The 12622-nt window shown below is 40.9% G+C and overlaps 1 protein-coding gene across 1 annotated transcript in view; it reads left to right on the top strand.

The window, feature by feature from the left end:
• The window catches only part of LOC102476466 (leucine-rich repeat-containing protein 4C), a 652120-nt gene that overhangs the window by 384188 nt on the left and 255310 nt on the right, over positions 1 to 12622 (top strand). The window contains exon 2 of the mRNA XM_014583152.1: positions 3770 to 3861. The gene's annotated coding sequence lies outside the window, so the exon portion shown is untranslated. The remainder of the gene's footprint in view (positions 1 to 3769; positions 3862 to 12622) is intronic.

The following is a 12622-nucleotide window of genomic DNA, read 5'->3' as shown; positions in this document are numbered from 1 at the left end:
CTTATTTAACTTTATTTATTTATTTATTTATTTATTTATTTAAATTTGACCAGAGAGGTCCATAGTGAGAGAGAGGGAAAGGGAGAAGGCAAGTCGCCAGGTCCAGAACTTGAACTACAGTCGGTCATGTGGGAGTTCAGTGCCCTTACCACCACATCGCCTCCTGGCCCCATGGCACAAAATATTTTAAACCCTAGCACAATTTTTTCATAATACATATTTTCTATAAACTTTTAGAAGACCCTGTATATATAGAGACTATGAGTCTTTCTCATTTCACTGGTGAGAAAAATAAAGTCACCCTGACTATCCTGGTTACTTCAGTCTCTTTTGTTAGTTCTTCATCTATAATCCTCTTACATTGTGATTTTTATTTTTATTTTATTCTTTTTTAGAGAGTTTTTTTTGTTTGTTTGTTTTTGCTATAGGGCATGTGCACTCACCAGAGAGAAAGAGACAGAAAGCACAAATATCACTCCCCAGGGATGGCCACACCACAATCATTTCTCCTCCATTCTTCTCTTGGGATTTTGGCCATGCATGCACATGTGCCCAGTGGGAGTTTAAGCCGCCAGGTCTAGAACACAAACTGTGTGTGACTGTGTGGGAGTCCAGCGATGTAACCATGACACCATCTGCTGGCGCCAGGATTTTTATTTCTTTATTTAAAAGAGCACAATTTACAAAGAATATTCCATTATATGAGGGCCACGTAAAAGAGATGATGACAATGATGATGACAACAATACCTGGACATTTTTGTATGGGTTTACTCTGGGCCAGACCCTCATGGAAACAATGTACTAAATACAAATTTTCTCATTGAATCTTCAAAGCAGCACAGAAAGGGAGCAACTCTCATTATCCTGTTTTATAAATTCAGATACTGACCCAAGGAGTGATAAAACCACTTGACTAAAGTTCCACAACCAGAAAATGATATTGCTGACCCTAGATTGGTCTGACTCCAAGGATTTTTTAATAACTACTATGCTACCTGAATCTTAAACTTCACAAAGTGGCTGACACATGCAAACCTACTGTAGTAAATTTCCTTTTTAAAATACACATATAAACATCCAATTGAGGATTTAATGTTACTATTGAGAAGCTGGATGGATCCTGAATGGATCCAGAATCCTGACTTCCAGCTCATGAACAACTTGAATCTTATTTTCTTCCCCAGCACAGTGTAGAATTTTAACTAATTAATTAAAGGGGCCTGTTTCAACATCACATTTTTTTAAAAAAAATAATTATTTATTTAATTTTATTTATTGTTATTATTTTTTAATTTGACCAAAGTGAGAGAGAGACAGAAAGAGGAGAAAAATTGAGAAAGTGAGCTGCCAGGTCTGGGGTTCAAACCGGGATCGGCCGTATGTGAGTTCAGCACCTTAACCACCATGCCACTTACCAGCCCCCCACATCACATTTTGTGAATTTGTATAATGAGATGATTCACTTTGTTCTGATCAACACTCCCCTACATAGGTCTCCTCCCAACTGTCCATCCCAGCACTTCTTCATACCTGATGACTAGTCTCTGCAGGCAGCCCCACCCAGCCCAGTTCTCTGAACTTAGATACTCAACAAGTACACTTTTGGCTATTAACACTTGTCTTTGAAGCATGCTAAATACCAGGCAGATAATTCAGGTAAAAGATGGAAGAGGCATTATTTTGTTCCCTTGATCATAGAAACGAAATACAAAAATCAGAGTCTTAAGAGAAATCAGACAAGGCCTTTATATATCAAAAGGTGAACATTGACCCACACTTTCAGAGGCACAGGTAATGAAGGCCCGAAATCGACTGTACCCTGGCCTGTGTGTCATCGCGACGCTCAGCAGAGCTGGGATACATAGTGGGGTGCACAGTAAGGAGGGATGTGAGCTATGAGATCAAAGGGACCTGCCGACTCTTCCACTCCCCTCCTCCTGGGAAACAGTGAAACGTCTGTGCGTGTTTCTTCATTTACAAACCAAGACATACAGCTCCACGTTTTCATAAAGTACTTACAGAGGGCTGATTTGTACACCAATAGAGTTTAGTCCAATGTTGGAAGGATAACACGGGCTTAAACCCGTCTCCTTTATTTCATAGTAACAGCGAACGAATCTGATGTGTTAGGTTTGAAATTATCTTAGGGAGGAGCGATCTTAGCTATGACACAACCCTCGGCTTGCAAAAGTGTTGCTTTTTAAAGACAATAACATATGAACTCTAATGAGATATGCATTTTTCACCCAGAAATTTTTTTCTTGGAAAATAAATGAAGAAAAAAAATATTATGCTAAATTCTATAAACTGTTTCTCCATTCCCTTTATCACTCTCATTCTCCTAGTTTATAAATTCAGATAGTGACCCAGGGAGTGAGTAAGCCACTTTACTAAAGTTCCACCATGAGAAAATGATGTTGCTGGCCTTCTTCCCCTCAACAGCAGGATAGGGGAAAGATAAATCACAACAGCTGGTCACCAGGCTCCAGAGGATTTTTAATTATGTCAGTTAAAGTCAAACGATACTAAGTTCTGTCATGTAGACAACTGATTTCTTCAAAATCAGTAGGTAAACCTCAAATTAATGGACTACATTCACCTTAGTGTCATTTAGCTATGACTACCTAATTGCCCAACGGAGAAGCCAGTGACTGGGTACACACAAATATCTAAAATGTAGGCCTTGTTCATATAGGAGGGGTTTGCTCCTGTAAAGTCTTCCTGATCGTTCTAGCCAGATTAAACCAAGTCCTTGGAAGGAAAATGATCGCAGAAAGATGGGTGGGGCCTTAGTGGCAATTTTATACAAAGCTCTCAGTTTACACGGGGAGAGAGATTAAGATTTAGTAAGTTTGGATCATTGCCCAAATCTGCCTGGCTACTTATGGGAGAGAGGGTTCGGAATTGAACTCATTTCTGATTTTCAGTACAACGCCGGGATTTATTTATTTTATTTGTTGCTATAGAAAACTGAGAGCTCTGTTAATTACAGAGTATATTTTCTATTTTTCAAAAATGTCTGTTAGATTAGGCTACAAGAGTTGAAATAAACCGATAATTACCTATGCCGTTTTGAGCTCATGGCCAGAGGGATGCAGTAAGCAGAAGTCTCTCAAATTTATGTACAAAAAACTATTTATAGATTAAAAGTTTCCTCAGTGAAACTCATAGGACACATTTCAATAATATAATACAATAAAGACTGATACATTTTTTAATGAAATACTAATAATCCTGGCTATGGGTAAACTAAGGCATATAAATATGTGGGTTCGGGTGTGTACGTATATCTATGTGCATGTACATATACAGTATACGTGTGTGTATATGTGTATGTACATACTTATACATATATTAAATACTTAGGTTAAAAGATAGAAGAGATAACAGTTGGTTCCCCTGAGTATAGAAACTAAATAAAAAATATTAGAGCCCTAAAGCTAAATATATATATACACACATATATACATTATATATATGATATATATCACATGTATTTCATATACATGATATATGATGTAGTTTACCCATCTCAAGATTTATTAATTTCTCTCTCTCTCTCTCTCTCACAAACACACACCTCTCTTTCTCTCTCTCTCTCTCATTCACACACACACACACACAGACACACACAGATGAATATCCTGTCATTTCAAAATATTAAATTCTATTGCAGGAGTGTAGCAAGCAGGAGTATCAAACTCTAAACTTGCTCCCATTAATGTAGTATTATTTTAAAATAGAACATTTTTGTTCTCTCCCTCTAGGTGTGAAGAAACATCATCTGCAGAAATCCAGAGCACTTACTGAACTTTGGGTTCCTCTGGAGGAGCAGAACTGATGAAGGGGTTTTCATAGGGTAAGTTCCCAGTACCACCAGTGCATTCTCCAGAGACTTCATTCTGATTGTCTAGTTCGGAACAAGGTAAGACTCAAAAGTCAAAAGGACAGACAAATGGGAAGCCAGATACTCCTTTTATTAATGATGCAATTCATCTTTAGAAATGTTATCTCACTGTGTGGCAAAAAATAGGCTCCCTAACCGTGAAGCTCGGCATACGATAGATTTCCTCATCCAGACCCAAGAACTGCTGGGAATTGTGGGCTCTCCCAACATGGTGGCTGCCTTGTGCAAGTTCCAGTGTGGAATGGCAGAGCCGAATGCGTCAGTACGTGGCCCACTTTAAGGACTACGGGGGAGAGAAAAGGTTAAACTATCATTCACCCACTTTTGTTCAGAAGTTTACCAATCAAATAAACTATTGCCCTAGGAGAAGAGAGAAAAAAGGGAGTATAGAGAGGCCAGAGGAGAGACTAGAATGGAGTTTCATTCAGATGGAAAAGAATTAATAATGGAGAATCAATGCTATTTCCTATCACCACCAAGGATGGGAGAATCCTTCCAACAAGAGCTCTTCAAAGGTTGCATCAGGATTTCCCTTCTTTCTTTTCCTTCTCTCCCTCCTTACCTTTTGTTTCCTCTCCCTTTCTTCCTCCTTTCCCTCCCTCCTTCCTTTCTGGCAGGGTCTCACTGTGTTGCCCAGAGTTGTTCCCACACCTGGCTCAGCCTCCCAAGGTCTGGAAATACAGGGCTGTGCCCTGCTTGTCAGGGTTTTCTACACCTGGGAGCACACTCAGAGCTTCTCCTGGGTGATGGAGGCAGCCACAGTACTGAGCCCTCCTGCGTTAGGCAGCAAGCCAGACTGCAGGCCGGATTTTTGCTGACTTCCTGTTAGAAGTCATGCCGTTATAGACTCACTGGGAGCTTGTTGTCTGCTTTATCCTCGAGCAAGTGACTATATGAAAGATCACTGACATTCGGGGGATTCTAACTATTTTTTAAAACAGCAAAAGACCTTTATATATAGTCATTTTAATCTGTGGAACTTACTATTGGCTTATTCGGTAAAGAAATGTGATATGTGGAGGACACAGTTCAACTACGTACCGTGTGGCTTAGCTGACTCCTCTGTGTACTTGTCTCAGTGGGAATCTGCCATTCTAGTTTTGCAAATCACCTATGGACTCAGATTTTGTTGTTGTAAAACAAAAAGGGGGTGAGGAAATGTATAGAAAATATACCAATGCAATCATAAGCTTGAGGACAAGAGAAATAATAAACTTGGTAATGAATCCAGCTGCGTATCTGCAGAAGGTTACAGGACCCAGTTAATATTCTTAACTGGTTGCTGCTAGGATAAAGAAGCCCTGTTCCTTACGTGTTCAAGTTCCGTCATTTAAGATTCAAGGTCATTCAAGAAAAATTGGCTTATTTCGGCCATTTGATTTTCTTAAACTTTAGTGATTTATTTTCTTGACTAAAAGAAACAAAAATCTAATGGATTGAACCATTTGAGCTTCTGTAATCAAAAGGCAACCACTTCACTGTAAATCTGTATCATAGGGAGGAATTAATTATCAAGCATGATATGAGACTACTGTCACGTAGGATCTATATTTGATATTACTTAGTGCTCCCAACTTTGTGAAATGGGAGGGTTATCAACTACTAACATGAGTAATCTACAAAAAGTAAGGGTTATCAACTATTAACATGAGTAATCTACGAGAAGTGTAGGTTAAATGACACTTGCAAAGTTTATTATCAGAGCCAGCAGGTGGCATTGTGGTTAGGGTACTATACTCCCACATAGCTGACCACAGTTTGAGTCCTAGACCTGACAGCTTGCTTTTTCACTTGCCCTCTGTCTCATTCTTTGTCTCTTTCTGGTGAATTACAAAACAATAATAATAATAAATAACAGTAAATAAATACTTCTTTTTTAAAAAAATGTTTATTACCAAAGGTCTATAGAGTAATCGTTCAAGAATATAAAAAGTCCATTAGATTGTTCAATGTTTTAAGTTTGGCACTCAGAACTTTTACTTCTGCACGCTGATCTGTAAGCTTCAAGTATAATTACGTATGTAAAGGTCCCCATCCTACATTGTGTTCCATATAAAAGGGAAGAACTAGTCCTTGTTACCAGGACTCTGTTCTTGCAAGAAATACAGACTTCTGATATTTTAAAAAGGAGCCCGATTTCTCCCATCTATACCTATACAGTATGAAATGACAATATTTTAAATTGAAAATACATTCATAACCACTTAACAGCATAGAGTTGAACTCTTGGTAGGGTAGCTAAAATCATGCATGAACTAATAAGGAAAGAAAAGTCAATACAAGTATTGAGAAGGTGATCACAGAAGGAGACATGTATTGTAGAATAGAGTCAAGACATTGCATTGCCTAGCTAATATTTAGGAGGGTGACCACAAAAGCATGCAAAATTCATAACATTTTTCTTCTAGCATATTAGGGAACCAACAGTTTTTTTATAAATCCTGATAATTTAAGAGAAAGTTATATCTATCCCAAAGAATTTATCTCATAAGTTAAACACTCTCTGGTTTGGGGACACCAATAAATCAACAGCATAATAAAATCAGATCATGAAGAGAGCATTCTCATGCTAATTGGATCTCGAGACTTATGAAGTTTCTCATCATATTTAGAATCAGTAAAACAAATATAGAACAAGTTCTACAGAAATGTTTGGCTATTCAGAGAAATTTTCCAACAACCCATTGCAAAAATGTATTAAAATCCTAGAAGAGATTAGAAAATACAACCATTCATTAGGTTAACTATCTTAGTTCTCCCTCTTCTGTTGTGTCTGGGTGCTGGCATGCAGATGTTTGCCCTATTTGGAATTGATATCCTATTCAGAATTGGCCATATCAGTACTGAGGTTTATTTCCGGCTTCTTGCTGATAGAAGCCCTGAGAATTATGGCCCTCTGAAAGGTCATTAAATGGACAGAACAACAGATGGGAACAAGGGAGGTTCCAAACAGCCTTGTCAGGTTTCTCATTCATATATAAAACATAGACAGCTCCATGGGTTATTTGCAGTGCCTGTCACTCTATGATTGACATTTTTATTTAGGAACAAATAGAGTTTCACTTATTCCTGGAAACATAGCTATAAATTAGATCCTCCAATGTCTAAAATGAGATACGTAATTTCAAGTGAAACAATATTATTGCCTCCATCTAAAGAGAACTAAAAGGATATTTGCTATTATCACATCCATGGGAATTTTTATGATGAAAAATATATAGCTTTTTCCAGTTTGGGTTGTCTCTTAAATGTGGCTGTATTGGTAGTGACTGAAATAGTTATTAGATCTGATTCATAGAGTTCTTGGTAATAGAACAAATATGCCCACGTTCCCATGACTCAGGCCCTGGCTAACAAATCTTTACACCATAAATCTGATGTATCTCTACTCTGGGAGATCTTAAGCCCTATGGGATGCCTCCTCCTTGCTCTTTAAATTAAAAAGTGAATTAAAACACCCGGGCAGTGGCTAGGGAGTAGAGAAAGAGCACTTTTATAAACTGCTGTTGAGAGTGTAATTTAGTATAAGCCTTCCAGAGACCAATATGGCATGTGTATCAGGTCTTTAAAATGTGCTTGTCACTGACCTAACGTTTTCCTATCTAAGATTTATCTTTGTCAGTCAGACCAGCCCCTAGCATGGTGGTTAAGGTGACTGAATCCCATATGACCAACCTTGGGTTTGAGTCCCAGACCAGTGGCTTGAAAAATACTCCAGGTGCATGGGCATGCAAGCTCAGAATCCCAATAGGAGAATGGAGAAGGGGTTGGAGCATGACCATGCCCCACGGGAGGGGAGAAGGATGATTTCTCACTTTCTCTTTGGCTCTCTCTCTCTGGCAAGCATCCGCACCCTACGGACCACTTAAAAAAGAAAATAAAAAGAAATCCGAGGACCAGCGAATGAAACTATGTGTACATGCATGAACACCGGAGTATTATAAAGAGCTGAAATATGTGAGAGACAGTCTGACTACCTCAGGATGAAGGGCCTGCTCTCACGTGGTCATCAAGTGTAACACACAGCACACAGTGGTTCACGGGGATGCTGTTGCTCTGAACACATCAACGTGGAAATATAGTCACATGGATTATTAGTTTTAAAATTCTAATTATGAGAAGTTATGTAAATGTGACATTAGTAATGTTATCTATTACATATATTATGCATTTATATGTGCAGGAAAAAACTTAAGTAATAGGATTTTTTTTTTTTTACAGTTTTCTATTTTTTTTTTAAATAAGAAAGTGACATATAGGCCCATAATCTGGTAGAATAAAATACATGGGAATCGAAGTTCTTCCTGGGGTAAAAGATGAGCCTTGTACTCTATTAAAAGATATAAGACACAAACACACACACACACACCATCTTCATAATCCATATTGTTTCCACCCCAGAAGAGGCCTGGGAAGGGGGCCCCTGTGAACCACCGTGTCTTCCTGGAGATGGGGCTGAGCCGGAATCTTGTCTTCATACATGACAATAACTCCTGCAGGTTGTTGTAAGTCATAGGACGGAGGGGCACGTGGTAAAAGGCATGTGAAAGGAGAAAACTAGGTAGCCTAAAATGTAAACAGACCCATTCAGGCAGCTACACATTGGGAAAAAAAAATATATATATATATGAGATGTGCTGTCCAGGGCTAGAGACTGGAGGCTTTGAGGACGATGTGGGGGAGGATACTGTACGAGGCGTTCACCGCAAAGGGAAACGAAGCCTGCTTTGGCACGAGGACCTTTGGTCCTCAGTGAAAGCAGGGAATGAGTTGCAGAGTGGCTAAAGGCAGTCCCAAGCCTGCAAGCCTGTGAAGTGCAGAAAGAGGCTGCCTGGCTTGTGCAGATGCCACAGTGACGCTTGTACATGGAACTACCTCCAGATGCCCTGAGCAAGGGAAGGCTCTAGTAAACACCCTTTCCTCCAGGCAGCGGCCCCACCCCTTCTCTCAGAGTGGTAGAGCCACTACTGCACTTGAATCTGCAGTGTCCCGGGGAGAAGGAAAGAGTCCTTTGAGAATAAGACTGAGAAGGAGCAGCCCCATAGCTCAAGGTTCCCTGGGATTTCCTTTCTTCGTCACTCTAGATGCATTTGTGCTGGTACTGTGGAAAGTCAGGACTCTATTTATTTATTTATTTATTTATTTATTTATTTATTTATTTATGGTTTTTGCTCTAGGTTGATGCACTCTCTAGGAAGAGACAGAGGGAGGGAAAGTGAGCAATCGCCCCCAGGGAGGATGGCCATGCTGCAATCCCTTCTCCTCCCTTCTTCTCCCTTCTCTTCTCATGGTATTGTGCATGCACTCTCATGCACGCTGCATGGGTTTCAAGCTTCTGGGCCTAGGACTTCAACTGTGATGGACCATGTGGAAGTCCAGCACCTCAACCACCATGCCATCTGCTGACCCTAGGACTCTTTCTTTTAAGAGAATTCGAAAAGGGGCCAGCAGGTGACATGGTGGTTAAGATGGATGCCCACATGGCTGACCGTGGTTCAAAACTTGGACCTGGTGGCTTGAAAATCACAGTAAATAGACACAGGGTTTTTTAAAAGAAGATTGAAATCCATGTATTCATGGAGGACTCTACTTATTACCACCGTTATACAAAACATGGCAAGTGAGGGCACAGGAGGAAGGCCTCCCTAGACCTTGACTGCAATGAAGTCTCCTCACATGAATTATCTCATGCAATCCCAGCATCCTTTCCCCTTTATTTCAAAGGAAAAGATGCTGAGAGGGACAGAAGCTAAGTAGCATATTTATCCAAGATCACTCAAATAGGAAAGAGGGATAGACAGGATGAAAATCTAGGCAGTTCCATTCCAGTCTTCTGAGCTATTGGTGGCTCGTCAGACTCTGTCAAGAACGGAGCCCATTATATTGTTTATTGATGGGCACTGCTGTTATTAAAGTAACAGTAACGATGCCGAAAGACTGATGCCAGGTCTCACCAGCAAGAGCCTCACAAGGCTCAGAATTTCAATTCCTCCACTATTTTTCCTGGAACAAAAGAGGAGACTCAGGGAGTTAGAGTCCCATTGTTCGTCTTGAGTTCTCTTATTTCGCCCTTACGCAAAGAATGTACTTGTGATAAATAAGGAGGCACGAGCGAACTCGGTAGCTTTCAGCATCGCGTCGTACTCGCAGGGAGGAAAGCACATTTTAAGGACAGTGCATTTGCTAAGTGGGAACCATTTGGCAAACAGAGGTGAAATGAAAATTACCTGTGAAGCCTCACCTGTTCCACAGCACATGGCAGCTGAGAATGCTTAAAAATAAACTACCCGAGAAAGCAAGCTATTTGCAGTTATCTTTTGTATGTGATCTTATTTTCTCTGTGTGTGAAGAAAGATTCTCCTTCGAGGTTGTCACCGTCCTCACTGAGCGCTCGCTCACTCGCTCAGTAAATATTTATCGCACACGCGCATCATGTCACCAAGATCGGCACTGGGGCTGCCGAGGGGAATAGAGGCTCTTTTCCAGAGGGGGCCGAGGAAGAGCCGGGTGGCTTAATATCGTAACCGTATATGGTGGAGAGGAGCGAACAGATGCACATTATCATAAAGATATATATGCTTGCCCACATGCACGCATATGCCATCTCGCCACACTGCAGGAGAGAAATATCAATCACGCTGAAGATATGAACAGGATGTCTGGGTGGCTTCCGCCTTCATCAGAAGAGATTTCATGGATGAGTTGAGTTTTGAAAAGTTTGGGGGGGGGAATGACAAGATAAAGGATGGAGACCGAACCTGGAGCCCTTTTCTAAAGTTTCAGAGACACAGAGACACAGAGACACAGAGACATAGACACACAGCAGCTGGGAAGTCCTCTGTACCTTTAGGACTCTAGACTCTACTTTGAATTAGGAACAGCACAGGTGAGCAATCAGTGGGAGATCAAATTCAGAATTAATGCCTACGTCTTTCAGAGATTTTCAAATGGAATCCAAATGAAACAAGACAAACAAACACCCTCTAAAACAGATTTTCCTTCTGTAGGACCCAAAGGGCTTGGACATAAAGTGACATTTAATTGTTAGATTTAATTCTTTTATTTATTTATTTATTTATTTTTAGAGAGAGAGAGAGATTTTGCTATAGGGCATATAGCGCTTTCTGGAGAGACAGAAAGAGGCAGAAAAACAGACAGCAAGAAAGCACCCCCCCAGGGGGGGGATGACCATACCACTGTCTCTTCTCCTGTATTCTCCTCTCAGGAGCTTGCGCACACAAGCCCCTGCACCCATGAGTTTAAGCTGCCGGATCTGGGACTTGAACCAAAGTTGACTATGGGGGAGTCCAGTGATGTAACCATTATGCCATCCACTGGTCCCTGTTAGACTTAATCCTAATAAATAAAAGTAAACAAAAAAATCTTTTTAGAGGCTTTGGCTTTGGCTCAAACTGGTTTGAAGCTTTAGCTTCGCAAATTATTTTATAACTTGAAAAAGTTTCTTACTTGTCTTGGGACCAGCAGTTGGCGTAATGGCTATGGTGCTTGACTTCCACGTAGTCAACCACAGTTCGAGTCCTGGACCCGGTGTCTTAAAAGTTTCTTACTTGTCTCAACATTGGATTCTTCATGAATGGTACAGGAGGGGCTTATGGTGAGTCGGTGCATGGGAAGAGCTTAGCCTACTGTCCGGCATTTAGTGTGTGCGCATTAACTGTAAATTAGGTTCCTATCAACAACGCTTCTTTTTGTTTCTTTAGTAAAGATGTGTAAAGAATATAGCATGCAAATCATGGACACATTAATTTATGCACAGTTAAGTTTTTGCTTAGCCAACACAGTTTCACTGAAATGTTACTATACCCTCTAAGCTGTAGACAGTGATGTGGGTCAGTGGTGAATTAGAGGCTCCTACCTGGAAGGGTATTAGTCTGTCAGGACTCATTTCGTTTTTCTTCCTCTTTCTCTCTCTCTCTCTCTGTCTTCCTCTCTCTCCCTCTCTCTGTCTCTCTCTTTCCTTGCCAGAGGGTGTGTATGCTCACCAGGGAGAAGCAGAACTGGGTGTCGTGAGGGAGAAAGCGCCCCACAATTGCGTTCATCACACCACAGTCCTCTCCTCTTCCTCTCTCTGAGAAAGCAAGCTACTAGGTCTGGGACTCAAACTGTGGTTGACCATGTGGGAATTCAGCACCTCAAATGACCACACCATGTGCTGGCCCCAACATAGAAAGTATCTTTTTTTTAGAATTATTTTAACTTTCTTTCTTCCTTCCTTCTTTCCTTCCTTCCTTCCTTCCTTCCTTCCTTCCTTCCTTTCTTTCATTCTCTCTCTCTCTCTTTCTTCCTCTTTCTCTCTCTCTCTCTCTGTCTTCCTCTCTCTCCCTCTCTCTGTCTCTCTCTTTCCTTGCCAGAGGGTGTGTATGCTCACCAGGGAGAAGCAGAACTGGGTGTCGTGAGGGAGAAAGCGCCCCACAATTGCGTTCATCACACCACAGTCCTCTCCTCTTCCTCTCTCCATTCTGCCGGGACTTGAGGCATGCACACATATGCCCAGCTGTCTTCCCGCTGCCTGGGCTGGTCTCAGAACTGTAGTTGTCACGTGGGATCCCCCTTCCCTTAAGCACTAAGGTATGAGACCTGTTTGGGGAGCTGATTTCAATGATCTGCAGCAGCGTATTGGGGCTCCTGATCATCATTCATTTACCTATCAATTCCTAGGAAATGCAGGAACCCCAAAGCACCTTTCTGTCAG

The sequence above is a fragment of the Tupaia chinensis genome, unplaced genomic scaffold (assembly GCF_000334495.1).
Source record: "Tupaia chinensis unplaced genomic scaffold, TupChi_1.0 Scaffold144099_1, whole genome shotgun sequence".
NCBI lineage: Eukaryota > Metazoa > Chordata > Mammalia > Scandentia > Tupaiidae > Tupaia > Tupaia belangeri.
Note: the sequence above shows the minus strand (reverse complement) of the source record. Positions and strands in the feature narration are given on the sequence as shown.